Raw genomic sequence first — 7,772 nt, forward strand, 5'->3', positions numbered from 1 at the left:
AAAGCCTTTCTTTTCAATTACTTAGTTTATTATTTTAGTTTGGCCTGGAGATGGCCGGTTGTTATACTTTTTCGGTTAGATTTTAGTTTAGAACTTGGTTTTGTCAGTCAGGGAGGGGGGAGCAGCTTCAACGTCCCTATAGGGGGTGGCCTGGTCACCCCTCCATTCTGTTGAGTTGACAGGCATCTCCAGGCCCCCTTTTGGTTCCCTATTTGGTAAAGTATTTGCATGAAGTTTTTATTACGTTTTGTTCCTCAATATTTATCCTTTTGTTGTGGGAAGTAAATAAAAACGATTTAAAACTTTGCCAACATTTTGTGTCCATCTTTATGTTGGGGTCCCGAATTTGAGCCACTGAATTTGCTTTATTGTTTGGAGGCTGTAACATAATGGGGGCTCGTCAAAACTATATATGTTATCTCTCTAGTTTTGATTGAAATCCGTTACATTTTGTTGCTGTGCAAATGTAATATTTTGAAGGTTTGGATTAATTTTGTCCACCTTAAATTAATCTTTTTGTTTGCAAACATTATCAGTATTTTCTTTCAATATTAATTAGTTTAACTTCTGATAATTTGTCATTTGCAATAGTGATTGTCCTAGTTTGTGCACACCCCTTATTACGACACCACTTTATTGAGTGCTGTGTTGGGCAGTGTTTTTTCATTGCTGGTCTGTGTCTCATCATGCGTTGGCTTTTTTGCCTCATGTGTATTTTTTACTAGCGTTTTTGTGGTGGCTTTTTGCCTTAAACCTACAGTATATTGCTTTTGCAATTTTTGATGCGCTTTGTTCTTTTTTTTTGTCTCTTTGCGATAGATTTCCGATACAAATAGTTTAATAGCCACAGTTCAAGATGGAGTTTAAATTGGAGTATTTAGTTAACCCTTCCAATGTGTTAGGATCATTTTTGACCCGTTTTCAAGTTTGAATAGGTAAAAAGTACCCTTTACATTTCTTTATTGGAACAAGGCTTCATGATATCCTCAATGAATTGCCAACATTTAAGTTAATGCTGATGGTCTCTATAACAAAAGTGACATCTGTGGTGTTGAGGGTCAAATATGACCCGGTAGTGAAGTGTGGCTCAATTTCCCCCAAAATTGTCAATATTCAATGTTTACATGTTTGAGAGTGAGAGAAACTTGTCCTCAATTTGCATTTGCTATTAGGGGTAAAATAAAGTTTGGGTTTATGAACAATAATCGACTTTTTACCTTCTATGGTATATTGGTCAATTTTGACCCTTAACACCACAGATGTCACTATTTTTATAATATCAAGGAAATTAAGTTAAAAAAAACAAAAGTGTGTTATTATATTAGTCTATTATAGCTAGATAACATCATTATCCATTGTCTTCATTATAGGAAATAATGATAATGATTTTTTTGATAATTGAAAATGAGCTATATTGTAAGATATATATATATATGATATGAATGCATAACAAGTCAGCTGGTTTGTATTTTGAGCTGAGTTAAATCACAGTGACACGCTTCTGACACCAAGTGTCTCTTTCTAACACAATGCAAGGGTTAAGCAGCCTTCCCTGGATGTGTTCCGTAAATGTACAAAATATATTTTGATTGATATTGCTGATCACCATAGTATCACAGTCTCGAGACTGTTGCCTGACCCTGGCTTCAGCGGCAAAACAGTGTTACTGATCAGAGCATTAGGAAGTTGGAATTGGAGCTAGAGCTGCGCCGTATAGAATTGCAGGACAAGGAAAATGAGAGGGCAGCTAAGCTTGAAGAACAGAGTTCAAGTTTAATGTTCAAATGAAGCAGATGGAGTTCAATTCACATTGTTGCACAGCCTTCTCCCGACCAATATCCAGGTGATTTGCAATCTGAATTTTGCAATCTGAATTTGCTGCTAACAAGTGTATCTTTGCATGATCCCTCCGTTCAATGGAAAGGATCAGAATCAGAATCAGGTTTATTGTCACATCACAGGTAAAAAAGTGAGTGAAATTCGCTTTCGTATACCGTTCCCATCCCAAGGATGTGGATAAGTATTTCATGGTGTTCGAGCATGGCAAATGCCTTAAAATGGCCCAAAAATGTTTGGTCTTTGTTGATTGTATAACTGGAAAAGCCCAGGAGGTATATTGGTCTATGACACTAGATGATAGCCTCAACTACACTAAGGTCAAAGCCGCAATGCTAGGGTTTTTCATGTTGATTGGACTATTGTGTTGTCATTTACATAATATAATAATCTTTAAATAGACCTTTTTGTATAATTGACAAAAATGTCTCTTGTCTGCAAAAGCCTGAGTAGATGTTAAAATGACCCCAGAAGTGTTTTAAAGTTAAATACCACTTTAACCATTTAAACTCTATCCGTTGACTGGGGTCTCCCAGGGGTCTGTACCTTGCTATTACCCTTTACACCAAATCATGTTGTCGAAAATGGCCCCTCTACAAGCTCACAACGCATCAGATTGTGATCCGTTGTGAGTTTGTTTGTAGATCAGCTATTTTCACTTCTTCTTCTTTTCGTGTCTTTGAAGCATGTGGTTATATGACAGTTTCCCATTTCTTTACACAGTCCTTTGCATTATTATTGAACTCTGCGAGCTATTTTCACTGTTATGACAGAATAGTGACAATAGGGTAGTGACAATAAATGTGGTTAAACATGTTAAGGGTAAAGTGAACCTCCTCTCCATCAGGAAGCTCCAGTTTAAACATTCCATTTAGAGATGCACCAATTGAAAAATCCTTGGCCGATACCGATTACCGTTTTTTGACCTAAGTCTGACCTACCGATACCGATTTTCTATTTTCTAACTAGATTTTTTTCAGGCTGAGTAAAAGTACTTAATTTTGTGTATTTGCCAATACAGAGTACCAATAAGGAAACCAGGAAAAGAACACTTATGCCATATCATAATAGTACAATATCCAAAATCACAGACGATATCCAGTCTAATATCATGATATGGCTATAATATTGATGCCCTAACTATGCAACGAAAGGCCTAAAGTTACAAAAACAAGAAGAATTTTGAAAATAATACTTCTGTAGCCTATATCATTTTTTATTTTATTTTTTATTTGTACCATTGCTGTCATGGCTGTCACTGTTATAGAGCTGCATGATTTTGGCAAAACTTATTATGGGTCTATATTGAGATCAATTATTGAAATTATTATTTATTAAAAATGATAATCTTTTTTAACAAACACAATCTTATCTTAATGCAAAATTATTTTCTTATTTTAACCAAAAGCAAAAATAAATAAATAAGGTTTTCCCATTCAGACTCATAGCAGGACATGTATGTCTGCATTTAATTGCTTTCAAGGTGAGAAATGTACCTTATGTCACTCTAGTCCAGGGGTCCGGGACCCCTAGGCGGTCCTCAGAGTTACTACGGGGGGGCCGCCAAATCTTTGTGATATGATATTTTTTACATTAACCACTAGCATCCCATTTCTGAGGAGGACTAAAGCCAAAAATAGCAGATCTACAAGCTCACAAGCTTGTAGATCTGCTATTTGTTTTAACCTCTTACTTAAAATGTTACACTACTCTCTGTTGCTCAGTGGACTTTGTGAAACTTTCGGACGAGTCTTAACGAGCTTTAATTTATGGAAGATAATATTGGACTTTATTATCTGCAAAGATTTTTGTTGGTCACTCGTATTTCTCCATCTGTCACTCGTATTTTGGGTGACCTCACAAATATTCTCCATTGGTCACTCGTATTTCTCCATCTGTCACTTGTATTTTAGGGCACCTCACAAATATTCTCCATTGGTCACTCGTATTTTGTAGTGTGGTCACAAAAAAAAAAAGCTTTGTAAATATAAAATTGACCTCTGTAATTACGAGTTGTTATTTACATTTACATTTGTCATTCGCTTTTCACAAGTGAAGCACGAATTTCACATTTGCGCAATAATGTCCAATTCCTACCTCTCCAACTTTGTAATTTATACATTGCAAATCAACGTTATGGCTTGTAAGTGGCAAATGAATTCACAAATGTTTTTACTGTTTTGGTTGTGTTTTCTGGTCTTTGCAACAAAAAAAAAAAGCTTTGTAAATATAAAATTGACCTCTGTAATTACGAGTTGTTATTTACACATTTGTCGTTCGCTTTTTACAAGTGAAGCGTGAATTTCACATTTGCGCAATAATGTCCAATTCCTACCTCTCCAACTTTGTAATTTATACGTTGCAAATCAACGTTATATCTTGTAACCGGGCAAAAAATGCACACATGTTTTCCGTGGTTCACCTGTGTTTTGTAGATCCTGCAAATGAATGTGTGCATATCCACAAACATAAATAACTTCTCTGTAAGCACGGCATCTTATTTACACGGTTGCGGATCCTATTTCTACACTTGTGACTCTTCTTTTGAGCTTGTGGCCACGTGACATTTGTGACGCGTTTTTGTCTAGTGTGAGGCTAGCGTCATGTGTAGAACCTGAACGTCGCTTGCAAAAACAGTATGTCGCGTGTGTGTCACCCTCCGGGTGCATTTATGACACAATCCAGCAGATGGGGCAATTTCCCCAATTTTAAATAGGTTTTTACAATCATTAGGCCTACAGCAGCAGAGAAGACTTTCCTTCTTAAATCAATAACTGTTTATAGTTTTTTCTCTGCTTGAATAAATTAGTTATCATTCTGACCACCACTTAGAGGTTTTTAATCGAAGCAGTGGATGAGCAGTTCAGTTCTTAAATCGGGGTGGCGCGGGGATAGCTTCGGGGGGGCGGCGCAGGGATATCTTCGGGGGGCTAGGGGGGTGGACACGCGGCCGACGCGGTCCGTGCGGTCGCTGGGAGCCTGGCACGCCGGTTGTGGCAGGCGACGTAGCTGACAGCTGCGTCGGGACATAAGGTCGCTGAGGTCGCGAAATTAGCGACCTAGGCGGCTACGGTCGAGACTTGGAGTCGTGACTACAGTAGCTATGCTGGGTCGCGACGCTGCGTCGAGGCTGGCAACGGAGCTGGTATGGCCAGGTTCGTCGAGACTTTAGCGACCTCGGCGGCTAAGGTCGCGACCTTCGTCAAGGTCGTGACCTTAGCGACCTCGGTTGCAACCTTAATGACCTCCGTTGAGGTCGCAAATGGATTTTGCTCTCCCTCCAAATAAGAGTAATGTGCACTTAAGTTAACACTTAACAAACTAATAGAATTCAAAAAACAGTGTGAAAACAAAATATAAATATAGCTGCAAGCAGCAATAAGCGGTTTCGAGGGATAAGGCAGAGGCAGGAAGAGGCAGGCAGAGAGAGAGAGAGAGAGCGAGAGAGCGAGAGAGAGAAGAAGTGAACATGCATTAATTAACAAAGTCATGTATGTAAAGGATAAGGATAATTCCTTTAACAAATTAGGAGTTAAGAATCTTGCTCAGAGACAAATTTCATCGACACATTTGCTGGCCTGGCCTGGAATCGTACCTGGGGCAACCGCAGGGCCTCTGGTTCCCTAGGCGGGCTCACTAATCACTCAGCTATGGCCGCAGTACTGACTGAGCCAATTGGATTTCATGTGTGGTAAGTTATCATACAGCATGGGTTGCTTATTATATACATACAAGCTCATAACGCGTCACATTGTAGATCGGCTGTATGTGGTTACTGTAGGTGTTGTATTAATAATTACATCTGCAAAGTAACAAGTAACTAAAGCTGTCATATGCTGTAATTGTAGTAGAGTAGGAGTAACACAAATGGAAAGTAAAAGTACCTCAAAATTGTACTGTGCTTTGTAAGCACTTGTATTGGTACTTGAGTAAATGTACATGTACACTTTTCAGCACCATTGAGGAGCCAATGACTGACAGGCTAGGTATCACCAGGTGCACTAATTGCTAGAGTACAGAGGGACATGGGTTGATATTAATGGTATTAACTCAAAATGTATATATCACACAGCTTAGATTTTTTGATTAAATCGGAGAGTGATGTAAAAAAAAAGTTGCACGTTCATCAAATGTCAATGTATATAGTGTCTTGTGTCTGGGTAGCTCAGTTGGAAGAGCTCTTGACTCTGAACCGCAACGTCACGGGATCGAATCCTGGCAAAGGCAACACTGCATATGAGTAATCTGGTTCCCTGGTGTATAGAGCATTGTTATAGGTATAGACTCATTTGTTTGTTAATGTTGCTACCCTTTAAATGGCCATGGCCAATAGTGTGGCATTGGGTGCGTAAAGTTAAATATTTGAAAAACTAAACATTATTTCAAAGAAAAAGCCACCAGGCCACTAATGAGTTGTGAGTGAAGACAGGTGTGATTGGTGATGAGTGAGAGCAGGTGAGAGGGGTGGATCCAATCCATGGGAATAAGGATAATTCCTTTAACAGGTCCGTTCATGAAAGTCCTTACGGTCTTGTTTCCAATGAGGGCCTGTGAGCAATTAGGGGTTAAGAGTCTTGCTCAGGGATAAATTTCATTTCATCAACACATTTGCTGGCCTGACCTGGAATCGTACCTGGGGCAACCAGGGCCTCTGGCTCCCTAGGCGGGCTGACTAACCACTCAGCTATGGCTGACTAGATGACTCTTTTCTATACCCACCCTCACTAACCTTAACCTCAGTAAAACAACGACCTAACCTCAAGAAACACTATTTGTAAAATGAAGAATTCCAAATGATGATCACTTCAACACATTGTTGGGGACAGGGATCGAACCAGCGACCTATGGATTCACAGGCTGCCTCTCTTCTCATTGAGCTAGAGATATGGCCTCCCTAATGGTGTCTGTTGATATCTATAGGTTTATCCGTCCGTTATGAACCAAGCCTCTGTTTCGCTAATCTGAGTTCCCAGAAGTTTTCGCCAGCTCTCGCATACAAACGGGAGGGGCGAGGAACTTCTCTGGGCCAAAGCCCTGGTATTTGTGGGCAGGATGTAACTTACGCTCAGAATCTGAGCGGACACGCCTCTTACCGGTCTGAGAGCTGTGCAACTCGTCTAAAAAGTCCGACGAGAGGCAAACAGCAGTACACAACAATGGCGGCCGCAATTTCTCAAGGGGAAATTGCTTCCCGTCGCTCCTATTTACATGCAACACCCACTGCATGTGGATCCCGCCCCCTTTTCTTCATTGGCTGTTGATTTGAATCAGAAAGCAGTGGCCGCGCCCCTGCTGTCCAGGCTTTGAGCCGAAGCCTCCTAGACTACTGTTTCGCTAACTACTGTAGATCACTGGTTCACAAAACATTTACCAATAAAGATTTTTTTTGGTCTCCTCGGAATGGAAACTAGTGAAAATAGTCGATCTACAAGCTCACAACACGTTGCTATCTGAAAAGTTGTGAGATTGTAGATCGGCTATTTTCACAAGAAAGTATGTCATATATAAAAAACTACTCTCAAAAAAGCATTTCATGTTATTGTTTAAAAATTGCACATGTCTGAATTAACATGTTTTGTACAATGCAATTTAAATGTAAACTGTAATGAATGGGGCTTGAACCGGGGACCTTCGGCACATGAGGCTCACACTCTACTCTTCAAGCTATTCAATCCACAACCTGAGTTAGTGAGAAAGGACAATACAACAAAACAAAAGGGCGAATGAAGTACGTCATACATTGAAAATAACTACTTTCAAACAAGCATTTCCCGTTATCTTTAACAATTGCACATGTATTCATTGATACAGTCATGTTGTGTCCAATGCAATTATAATGAAGTCTACATGAGGTGGAATTCGAACCGGCAACCCTGTGGTTTCAAGGCAGATGATTAAGCCATTGGAACAACAGACCAGGGGCCTGTTCCTCAAAA

This window comes from Gymnoscopelus braueri (assembly GCF_963280865.1).
Source record: "Gymnoscopelus braueri genome assembly, contig: SCAFFOLD_113, whole genome shotgun sequence".
Taxonomy (NCBI): domain Eukaryota; kingdom Metazoa; phylum Chordata; class Actinopteri; order Myctophiformes; family Myctophidae; genus Gymnoscopelus; species Gymnoscopelus braueri.